This window comes from Rousettus aegyptiacus, unplaced genomic scaffold, assembly GCF_014176215.1.
Source record: "Rousettus aegyptiacus isolate mRouAeg1 unplaced genomic scaffold, mRouAeg1.p scaffold_m13_p_11, whole genome shotgun sequence".
NCBI classification, from domain to species: Eukaryota; Metazoa; Chordata; class Mammalia; order Chiroptera; family Pteropodidae; genus Rousettus; species Rousettus aegyptiacus.
This window is the reverse complement of record NW_023416286.1, coordinates 83,935,920-83,948,104: the sequence shown is the minus strand read 5'-3', so window position 1 is coordinate 83,948,104 and position 12,185 is coordinate 83,935,920.

The window sequence follows — 12,185 nt, the reverse complement described above, 5'->3', positions numbered from 1 at the left end:
ATAACACAAAGCTTTATTTTTTCTTCCTTCGTACATAAATAAGTAATAGAGAGCTTTTTATCTAATGGTTCATAAGGAGGATTTGCAGAACTATATAAGAATTTTTCTTCTGTAGAGTAATAAAAGACATTATATATTTCACATTTCTATAATTCTAACTCTTTAATTGGCATTTTAAATATTTGCAAAGATGAGAGTGTCTCTGAAAGTATGGAAAAATCACAGATTTTGAACTTCAGCATGACAAAAATGGTCACTGAAATATCAAGTACTATCACAAAAACAAAAGTCAACTTTTTAGTCATTTTGATGAATAGTTGTTGGTTAAAGGCATCGAGTGTCCGTGAGACAAGTGGGGTTTGGAGTCTGTGGTTAGATCTTTGCCTTCATTATTTTCTAGCAGTGTGTTGTTGGGTGAGCCATTTCACCAGATCTCATTTTCTTACCAGTAAAATTTGGGTTATAATACTAATCTCGAAGCTGTGTGAAGAATATGTGGAAGTACAAATACATGTATATAAAGCAAAATTACATATGAATAATGCATAAATCCACTTGGAGCCCACTGACATGTATTTCTGGGAAGTTTTATGTGCACAGATATTTACTGAATCTCTTTTTTTGATTGAAGTTTAGGCCTTCATCACATCCTCTTTACCGTTTAAATAACGAACTAATTTCATTAACTCTAGTCTTCTCCATGTTCTGTCCTTCCTCGTGCTTTTAGATAGACGAAAATGTCTGTGTATAAAATATATATATATTCAAAATATACAGTTGTAACTGTGTCATATCAATAGTAAGTGTTTCTCTACCAGGGGCTTCTTGCTATGCTCTGGATGAAGTCCAAATTCTTTACTTCTCACATATGAGCTCGGTTCGGCCTGCCTACCTTCTTAACCTTTATTTCTACCATTCCCACCCCGTCATTGAACTGCATCATGGCATGCTATTTTTTTCCTCTATACTTTTTCATAAAACTGTTTTTTAAAAGCACTTAAATGCCTCTCGTTTCATGTCCACTTAGCAAATCCTAAATATATTTTGATACTCAGAACAAAGGTTGTTTCATTGAAGAATTACCTAATCCCCTCTCGGTTTAGGCAAAAAGTTAAATATGCTCTGGTCTCTGCCCATTATAATGTCTTGCACATATCTATTGTAATTGCCTAGTCTTTTGTACAGGACTTTGCTTGTTTATCTGCCCCCATGCTGTTCTCTGAGTATGAGAATAAGCCTTTATTATATTCTTTGTTTCAGTTGTATCTATATAATATCACACAATAAAGTATGTTCTCAGTAAACATTTGAGAAATGAGTCAGCGAATAAACGAATGGTTAGCAAATGTGTATATCAGATTTTTGTTTCATTTATGTGGCTTGTTTCTGGTTAGAGAACTAATCATTTCTGCTCATAACACAGTTTTTATTTATTTATTTTTTGTTTTTGTTTTTGTTATTTCTATTTCATTTGCTGGATAACACTTTTTTAATCCTTTTTAATTAAAAAACATTTTATTATAATGACATTGGTTAATGAAATTCAGTAAGTTTTAGGTGTACAATTCAACTGTAAGACATATATATATATATATATATATATATATATATATATATATATATATATGTTGCATTGTGTTCACTGTCCATAGTTAGATTTCTTTCTGTCGCCACATACCTCTTCCCCCTCCCCTCTGGTAACTACTAGTCTATAGTCTATATCCATGAGTCTCTGTTTGCTTTTAGGTTATATTCCACATATAAGTGATATCATGTAGTTTTCAACTTTTTCTGTCTGGTTTATTTCGCTTAGCATGATTATCTCAAGGTCCATCCACATTGTTGCAAATGGCAGTATTTCATCTCTTCTTATGGCTGAGTAATATTCCATTGTATATATGTACCACAGTCTGTTTAGCCAGTCCTCTGTCATAGGTCACTTCAGTTGTTTCCATGTCCTGGCCACTGTGAATAATGCTGCTATGAATGTCGGTGTGCAAATATCTTTATGGATACAGGTTTTCAAGTCTTCGGGGTAAATACCCAGTAGAGGGGTTGCTGGATCATATGGTAGATCAATTCTTAGTTTTTTGAGGAACCTCCATACTATTTTCCATAGTGGCTCTACCAATTTGCAGTCCCACCAGCAGTGTATGAAAGTTCCTTTTTCTCCACATCCTCTCCTTCACTTGTTATTACTTGTCCTGTTGATTATAGCTGTTCTAACAGGTGTGAGGTGGTATCTCATTGTGGGTTTGATTTGCATTTCCCTAATAACTAGTGATGATGAGCATCTTTAACACATGATTTTAAAAATGCATCTTAGAAGTAAAGAGAAATTTATCAGACTGTTAACTAGAGAAAATCTTTGAAAATGCACTGTTTTGAAAGAGGGAAATGCTTGCTGAGAATAGGGAATAGAGGAAGATTGTTTTAAATTACTGTATCCTTTTCCTTTCTTTAAACTTGTTTCATTAAAATTATTTAGCTCAATATATCTGGAAGCCCATTAAGTAGATGCTAGCAGACAGACCATGCTCACCTCAGCCAGGGAAGCTGTTACTCTAGAGGGTAAAGTAGAAGCTGATAATACCAAATTTCTCTTCTTTTTTCATGGCCTTTAAGTATGCAAAACTGCTGATTTTTTAAGGAGTGTCTTTGACTCCCCCAAATCTCATTATGTTACAGATGAAATGAAAAACTAGGTTGAGTGGTTCAAAAATTATTCCTGCATTTAATAAAGGCTTAACTCAATGATTCTGAGAAGTTTGCATTTCAGGACATTCTTTAATGTTTCTAGTGACTCCTCAGTCCCTTTGGTCTTACTTTAAAAGCCTCATAAATCTCAGAAGTCTAGAAGGGACAAAAATAATGTGCTTAAATTGGGAAAATCAAACTCAGTAATGGCTAATATGTGTCTAGAGAGCACAGTTCACCCCACCTGTGCCGCGGTCGGACACCTCTGGTCAGTCAGCACAGCAGCACCCCGTCATCCGGAGGGGATGCATTCCAGGACTCTCGGCGCATGCCTGAAATTGTGGATAGTACTGAATCCTGTGTATACTACGTTTTTTTTTTTTTCCCTATATATACACACCTATGATAAAGTTTAATTTATAAATTAAGTACAGTAAGAGATTAGTTAATAATATAATAGAACAATTATAATGATATACTGTAATAAGAGTTATATGAATGGGCTCTCTTTCTCTCAAATCTCTTCCTTCCTCCCTCCTTCCCCCCCTCCCCCCTCAAATGCCTTATTGCAGCTTTGACATATTTGAATTGCCAGCATTACTACTCTTGTGCTTTGGGGTATGAAATAAGGGTTACTTGAACACAAGCCTTGTGATACCACAGTAGTTTATCTGATAACACAGATAGCTACTAAGTGACTGACAGGCAGGTTTATGCTGGATCAAGGATAATTAACTCCCAGGGCAGGACGCAGCAGGACGGCGCAACATTTTATCATGCTACTCAGAACAGCACACAATTTAAAACTTATGAATTGCTTAATTTCTAGAATTTTCCATTTAACACTTCCAGACTATGGTTCACTGTGGGTACTGAAACCATGGAAAGCAAAGCCGTGGATAGGTGGGGATTACTGAACTCTTTCCTGTTGGGCGAGGACCATATAGAAAATTTTTTATAATATCATCCTCTAAGCAGCTACCATCAACCATTCTTCAATGAGAAAAATAAGAGGAAGCCTATGTCTTCTAGGGGAATTGTACATAAGCTAATCATTGCTTTCCTGCAGCACTGAGTTACATAATCATTGGAGTCATGCTGTGGGCAGCAGAGACTGTACTAAGATTGTTGACTCTACAATGAGGCTCCTGGTTTCAAATCTTGCCTGTGATTTATGTGTTCTATGACCCTGAGGGTTATTAACTTCATTCACAACAGTGATCTACTGCATAAGATGGTTTAGGGGATTTTATGAGTTAATGTTACTAAATAAAAGAGAATTATTTCTCATAAGAAGCACTAAATAGGTGTTTGTTAAAAAAGATAAACTGTTCTAGCTTTAAGGCCTCTGGAAGTTGACTACCCTTGGATTGGAAAAACAATAAGAAGGAGTGATGGATTTTTTTGTGTATTATAGACCCCAATGTAATCATACACCTTATGAATATACTGTAAATCTCTTTGCAAGTTTAGTTCTAGAGAAATGTCATCAGTTGGCAGGAATCCAGATATTTCAGTAAAAATGATTAAAGGACAGACTGCTATTTAAAAATAACACCCCAAAGCTAAATATTTTTGCAGAAGAGCTGTATTCAGTGGGTAAACAGACAAAGAAAATGTGGGGAAGTTGACAGCTTTTATCCCTTTACCCACAGAATGCAGCTCTCCTTCAAAAATATTGTCAAATGTCAGGAAAGAAGTAAAACTAAGTAATTTATTAGGTTATGCAGTTGAACCCATTCTTTGAACAAGAGAGAATCTTCTAGCATTTAGGTTAACCATGATGCTGATAATCTGGGAGTAATTCAGAAGAAGGACATTTCCCTGGTTGTTATGAAGTATTCCCCATAGTGAGTGCTCAATAAACATTAGAATGTTTAGTGACTGCTTTTGGGTGGGGCATCTGAGTTCGTATATGACCATAAAGCAAAGTAGACTGAATAAGGTTGGTGGAGAGAGCACTTTGAAAAGATTATAATTTTTTTTTTTCTAATTCAGTTTGGTTAACTTTTGGTTTCTTAGGTATCTAGATGTCTAAAGGTTTCTTAGAAATCCTATAAAGTAGGTGTTATTACCTAGGGATCCAGGTGACTATTATGGAGTTACCATAATAGTTATGAGAATTATATATTTTAAAATTCAAAATGAGAATGAAGGCAGTATGGAAAGAACAGATAAGAAAATGAATGCTTGATATTGACATTCTTCAAGCAGTCTTAAGAAAATGTTTGAATAAGGTACTATGGGATCCCTCTTCAGTAATAGAAATTTTGAGGTTTTGGTCCATGAACAGAATGAGAATTTGAATGTTTTTAAAAAAAATTCACTGTCAGTTTATGGTGCTAGATCTTATTTAATTGCTAATAGATTTATTAAAGATTATGCCTCTTTAGAACATGTAGTTTTAACCCCATTATAGATTTATTGATCTGTATCAAGGCCTTTGGGGAGCACTTGTTTTGACAAATAAACACATACTTAAGGAAGTACATTTTATGATTGATTTTAAGACATGGGCCAAATGGCCTTGACCAAGGATTATTTTGAATTCCAAAGTACATTTCCACAGGCATTTGTCATCATTTTTACTAATGGTAGCATTAGCCTTTGTAAATGGATTATTTTAATGAACTTAATATAGTCTTTTAATGTTAGGACTTTTAAGTCCTTAAATCCATTGGTTCTGCTTTTACTTGTGAGAGGAGGTCTTCTTTCAGAACAGAATTAATTCTTTAACCTACTAAAAGCTTATAAATTAAAATGTTATAAATAAATTATTGTCCTAATTTAATATGAGAATCTGGGTCCCAGTGTTAGTCCAGATCCTTTGAGAAACAGATGCCAAGACAGTGTTGGACATGCAACAGATTTCTTAGAGGAAATAACTTGTGAGATAAAATGAGGAGGGAGCTAGGAGAACCTAGGGGCCCATATTAGACTATGATGTAGATGTGACCTGATCGGCCGGAGGAGACGAGAATGAGGGTGAAATTGAGCCAAAGCGAAGTATGAAACAGGCTTTATTAGGGTCTGCGGGTGAGGTTCACTGGTCCCGAGGAAAGGGGCCAGGGAAGTCGCACATGTCTGGGGTATAGTGGTTTTTAAAGGTTTTGACCCAAGATTTCGGTAGGGTTGCAGGGCGGGGACTTTTCTGTTTGGCTGATCTCGGGATGTCCGTGGGGTTTCAGGGAGGGAACTTTTCCGTTTGGCTGATCTCGCCTCCCGGGAAGCCTCCTCTGTAACTTTGGTCGTGAGCCGTCGACCATCTTAGGTATTGAGCCACCTTCCCGCTGGCGTAATGGCGCCCATGAGCAACCGACCATGACCCTGCGTAGGAGGGAAGTAAAGAAGGAAGGCTAGGTCTTAGATTGCAAGAGTCTAAGATTGCAAGTCTGCTCTGATAAAGTTCAGCAAGGCTGATGGGGCATCCACAAGCTAAAATATCCCATTGGTAGAGTCCTCCATTTCTCAGGTCTGCCTTAGTAGGCCTGCCTTGTTCCATCGTTGAGGCATCACTGGGAATGTGGTCCCAGTGTAAGAGTGGTAAAGGGTTTCAGAGCATAGCAGCTGGACCTTTAGGTCAACTATGCTTCCCTTAAGGGAGATCTGAGAGGTATGTCTTCATTGTCACCATCATCTCCAAAGGTAAAGCATCCTCTGTCTGTTGTCAGGGAGAATTAGTCTTATTATTTCCGTGTATTTCTATCTCATCCTTATGAAGTTGGGATGACTAACATTATTAATGAGCTACTGTATATCAGGCAGTTTTGTATTATTTAATCCTTGTTCACCTTTCTGACCTATACTATATAAATAAGCCCATACTAATGATTAAAAATTAAAGCTTAGTGATACTGAATACTGTAACCGAGACACAGTTAATAATGGGAAAGCAATTTAAACTCAGATTTCTTAGACTCCAAATTACCAGTTTTTGCTATGAAAGTATACTGCTCAAATTATCATCCAAAGAGGTACTAGGTATATGACAGAAATGACAAACAAGGTTGACTTATCAAAATAGTGATGGAAACAGGATTTATACTGCCTAGTTCTATGCGGGCCTGTCCTATCTGGATAATACCTCTAGCTCTTACCTTTCATTTTTCGTTAAAACTTTTCTGAGAATGGTATTTCTGAGAATATCGCTTTCTGCTGTTATCAAGGAAATGATCTCTGCTAATGTGACAGTAGGTGCTAATGTGATAATAGGTGCTAATGGGTACACTCCATTTCCTGACAAAAAGTATTTTTATGTCGGAGAGTGCTGGAGAGTCTTGTATATGGAGAGGCACATCCATGATATTCTTTATTTTGTGGTCAGTGTATGAAATACATAAATGTAATAAACATTTAAAACCATTAGATTAGATATTTTAAATTTTATTTAAAAAATTAAACTAATTATGAAATTATTATGGCTAATTCATATACCTTAAACAAAAGGCAAAGGACACACACACACACACACACACACACACTCTCTCTCTCTCTCTCAACGCTAAACTAATTATTCACACGGAAACCAATTCTGTGGTTTAATCAATTTTTATTAGTTCTCTATTTGTTAGCATATCTTTCAAATATTATAGCTACAGCTATTTTGATATCATTTAAAGGTTTAGTGATATTACTTTGATGTATTTCCAGATTTATAGTTCTCTTCCTTGAACCAAAAGAATAAAGGACACCTTCTTTAAACAGTTAGGTTTTAGATCCTTTGGTGGGACCTGAGTCTGCCTTGCTTCTCTGAAGGTGATTCAAAATTGAGCCACTGATCTTCAAACTGAGCCTCTCTTTATATTGTTAAATTTTCCTTTTAGAACAATAATAGTTTTTTTTTAAGTTAATACCTTTGACATAGCTTTTAGTTGTTTGGGTTGCAAACAACTTTGTTATCTCCTTTGTTTCATTATTTTGATATGCTGATTTCATAAAACATGTGAGGCTTATCAATTGTCATATCATTTAGTTTTTATGGTTCATAGAGTATCAATGATTGAGCCAGTTGACTTAGCCCTTGTTTATAGTACACTTATTGTATTAATCATCTCGTAACACATGGTTGAAGCTCAACATTGTCGTTGGTCTGATTGTGTTAAATGTCCATTTTTTCCCCACCTGTCTGTTGTATATGATAAACAGAACTGATCTGTCTTTTCTTTTTCTGTAAATCCTACCCTTTCCAAGACTGTTTGATTTAGTCACTGTTACTTTTTGTTTCCTGCTTATACAGAGAGAAGCAAATACAAGTCTGTATTTTAGAAGCATATAATTAACAGACTAAATATTCCAAACATTTAAACACACACACACACACACACACACACACACACACACACGCACACACGACCATCCTCCATTTATTCATAGTCATCCTAACTTATTCACTTGCTTTTTTCTACAACTGTTTATTAGCACAATTTATGTTAACTTTTCTCATTTGAACGTCACCATGTACTAATTACAAATGTTCTTTTGCAGATTCATCTTGTTCCAGAACTTATACCAGAGGGTATAAATGGTCATTACTTGCCCAGAAGAGTCACTTTTTAGTTGACACCCTTTCTTTCACAATCATGACTCATTCTGTTCACCAGCATCACTAGGCTATTCAAAACTTGTCATGGAATCTGTTTGCTCCACAAATTTTGGTTTCTTGAGCCAATTTTAGTGACAGAACTTAAAGTATCTCTATTTATGGTTATGAGTCTTACTGATCTTATTAATATAACTTATGATGTCCTACTTTTTCATAGTATTTCCACTGACACTTCATTCTTATTTCTGCCATAAAATGAAGGCAGAATTCAGATATTAGGAATTTCAACAACAGTGCTTCACACATGCCTCATGAAGTAAATAACATCATTCAACCATAGTGATAACTTCAGTATCAGTACAGACTTACTGCATAGGAAGGAATAGCAGCTTCTTGTTCCTCCAGATCATGCCATATAAGTAGCTGTGTACCCCAGTGATACTAAGCTGAACGATGAAGCCAGCACAGTAGGGATCTTAGATACCCAGAGGTTTCACAATCTCCTGCAATAGAATGAGGAGACATTCTTCACTTTAGAGTCTCGGAATTCACTAATCTCATACTTAAACTTGTCTTCTCCTCCTGAGTAGTTTTATTTCTTGGTGAATAATGGAGGATAGAAATAGAAAATAGAGGGTGTGAGGATGTGGGGACATCTGTGTCTAGAACCTTTCAGAGTTTAGGGAGATTGAAGAGATGACTCCTAATTGCAGATAATAGATTTGTAAGGGGTTAAATGATTGAATGGTGAGTTGGCTGGAAAAAATTGAAAATTAGGTAGACAAATTCAGAAAGAATTAAAAAAAAAAACAACAACAACCCTGTAGCCGTATGAGCTCTGAAAGCTGAATGACAAAGTTGTGATGAATAAATAGCTAACATGATGGGATGGCCAAAAGAGCCAAATGGTTTCTATAAATATTTTTTCCAACATTAGAGCTAAAACTTACATAATTAATCACTATCAGTTTCCTTTAAAATATAATTACATACATAAGCAGTCTCTGACTTTCAGAGGTTTGACTTTATTAAAACCCACATTTTCAAACATAGAAACTTCTTTTGTATGCAAAATTTGGACATTTATATGGCCAGTCAACTGGAAAAAACATTTCGAGACGTATTGAGGTGCGACTGCTTGCCAATCCACGGTTTAGTCTTTAAAAATCATTGTTATCTTGTCAAAATAGCAGTGTTTGCACAATCATTTGAATTCTAAATGTACTTGATTGAAAAAAGGAAATAGATAAAATTGATAATGCCAGTTCTCATAAGAAAAGCTATAATTGGGAGAAGGCAGGAAGTCATGTGGCACATTGAGAGAGCAGCAAACCTTTAGCCTCACTAAAAAAAGCTCATAGAACCTGAATTAAAGAAGAGAATGATGTAAAAACATGAACAAAATGCCAGAAATATATCACCAAATACTTTGAATGAAAGAAATATTTAATTAGGGATTTCATAAAAGGTTTTAGCTCCTTGGGGCTGGAATCTTTTTTTTTTAACATGCAAACTGGTAATTGGGTTTATTTGTACCTTTTCAGAGATGCTTTTAGTATATTATTTCTGAGAGCAGGGAATTGCCCCTACCTAAAAGGGAACTTATGTATTAGTGGTCCAAAGCAAACATTTTATCATGTTTTCTTGCACATATACTGTACTCAGTTAATATTTGAAAGAAAATTATGCTGATAAAGTTGTGCAGTAATTTTTTTCAACTAAATATTACAAGTTAAAAATAAGTGACCAGTTGAATTGGGGCTCTAGTTTCTTGCCATCTCACCCAGAAATCCCGAGTCTGGTGTCTAATGGTGTTAAGAGTTAAGATTATAACTTCTCATATAATGACTCATTATGTAGTCAGTTTGCATTAGAAGAAATATGAACAGTGACATAAACAACCAGACACTGTCTCCCCTTTAGGTGAGAATCTGAACAAGCCTCTAACCTTGTCACTTTAGCCACAAATTGGGAGGCTGTATTTCTTTAAAATAAAAATCCTCTGTTAACACAGTTTGAGGTAAATAACCAGAGGCAATAGGCAACAAATTTAGAAAAATGGTGCCCCTTATGGAGCCCTTCTCCTTGGAGCACCCCGAGATGAGGAAAAAGTCATTCTTACCATTTTCTTTTTTCTTATTTTGTTAGAAATCTTTACATATTTCGATTAGTCGCACTCAGAGATGAAATATACACCTGATTAGTTATTAGCACCAGTGGTGGAAACATGAAATCTTCTTAATTTTTTGGATTCTAACAGAGACAACAAATTCAATCAGTGCTTGTTATTCATAAATGGGTGGTAATTTAATGGCATTGCGTTCATCTTTGTATCCAGTCACAAGTTATTTTCACCTCTCCATTTTTTTCTTTGTGTTTTTCATGGAATAATTTTTTTTTTTTGTGAAAAGGTTTAGTTTTATGTATACCGAGGTATTAACAAGTCCATCTACTCTGCAGCTTTTAAAACCCTGTGTCAGTTAAAGACAACTTCCTGGTAAGAGCTGGAGGAGAGAGAAATTAGTGTATTGGGGGGAACTTAATAACAATTGAACGATTTGGAGATCGAAACTATTGGATAAGAAACAAGACTCAAATTCTAGACATGTTATAAAGATAATTTAACTTATTTGCTTGTGCTATTATAAATTATTTTTATCTAGCTGTAGCACCAACCTACATACTTACTCATTTTTGTAAAATATCAAAACTAAATTGTTTACTTTAAGCATCATATTTTACACATGAAAATAAGAACAAACTAAGGAACAAAAACTGGCTAAGATAGGTTAAGTGACTTATCTAAAGACACACTGAAATTTCATGGCTGATGTAGTTTAATTGACTTTTAGGCTGATCGTTATTTACATCGCACTGCAGAGGGCAGTGTGACAGCAAAGTGCAGGAGGCTAAAAGGGAGAAAATCTTAAGCTTCCTTTTTTGAGTTCACTAGGAATGGCTCCTCAAGGCAGAACAGAAGAGCCATAGAGGGCACAGGCTTTAGAGATGCACAGACCCGGGTCCCGACTGTGTGAACAAGAATTTTAGTCTTTGGATGCTGTACTCTATTTTACAATCCAGTAAAATAATGTCTGAAATTTTTGTAGAACTTTGATCAAAAGTTTATTTATTCAACAAATCTATATGGGTACCTAGTATTTAGAAGACATCACACCAGTAATTTCAGTAGAATATTCTAAATATGGGTGAGACACAATCTGTACAAAATCACCACACCTTTCTTTTGCTCTGTTTTTTTTTTTTTTTTTTTTCCCCTCTCACATTTAAGTCTGTATTAACTGGCTGACCATAGATGTTAGTAAAAGAAATAGTGTGATTTTGGGTCAGCAAGTGTATCTGAGATAAAGAAAGAAAAATTAGAAAGGCATATAGGAACTAGTAATTAAAGTTTTAAGTTATATAAAACAATGTTAATAAACAGATTTAAACTGCACTGAGTGGTTTATACTGCATAGTGCCAAATTTGACATGTATAAAACCACAATATTATATCTTAGTGGCAATCCAGGTTATGTGTATTAGGTGGAGCTTTGACAAGTAAAGGGAATCATTTAAAAATTTATGCATGTCCTCTCCAAGGAGGTGTTTTTATAAGTGGCAGCTTTGTTATGATTTGAAGTGTAAGGTTTCTATAGAAGTAAGAGTTTGCAACAAATGTTTTTGTCTGTAGGTTTAACACATTATGCTATTACAAATTAAAATCACTTACTGTTTTTAGAGATCCTTACTTCATTAAAATATGTCATTATTAAAGTCCCTTGGTACATATTCAAACATTAAAAGGAAAAAAATAATCTGCAGCACACCTGGTTGTATATAATTGTCCTTGATTCTAATAGCAAAATTAGCAGAATTGCTCTGCAGTTAAAGATGTTCACATTATAGTCACCGATCTTGCTATTAATAGTTTAAGCACTATATTACA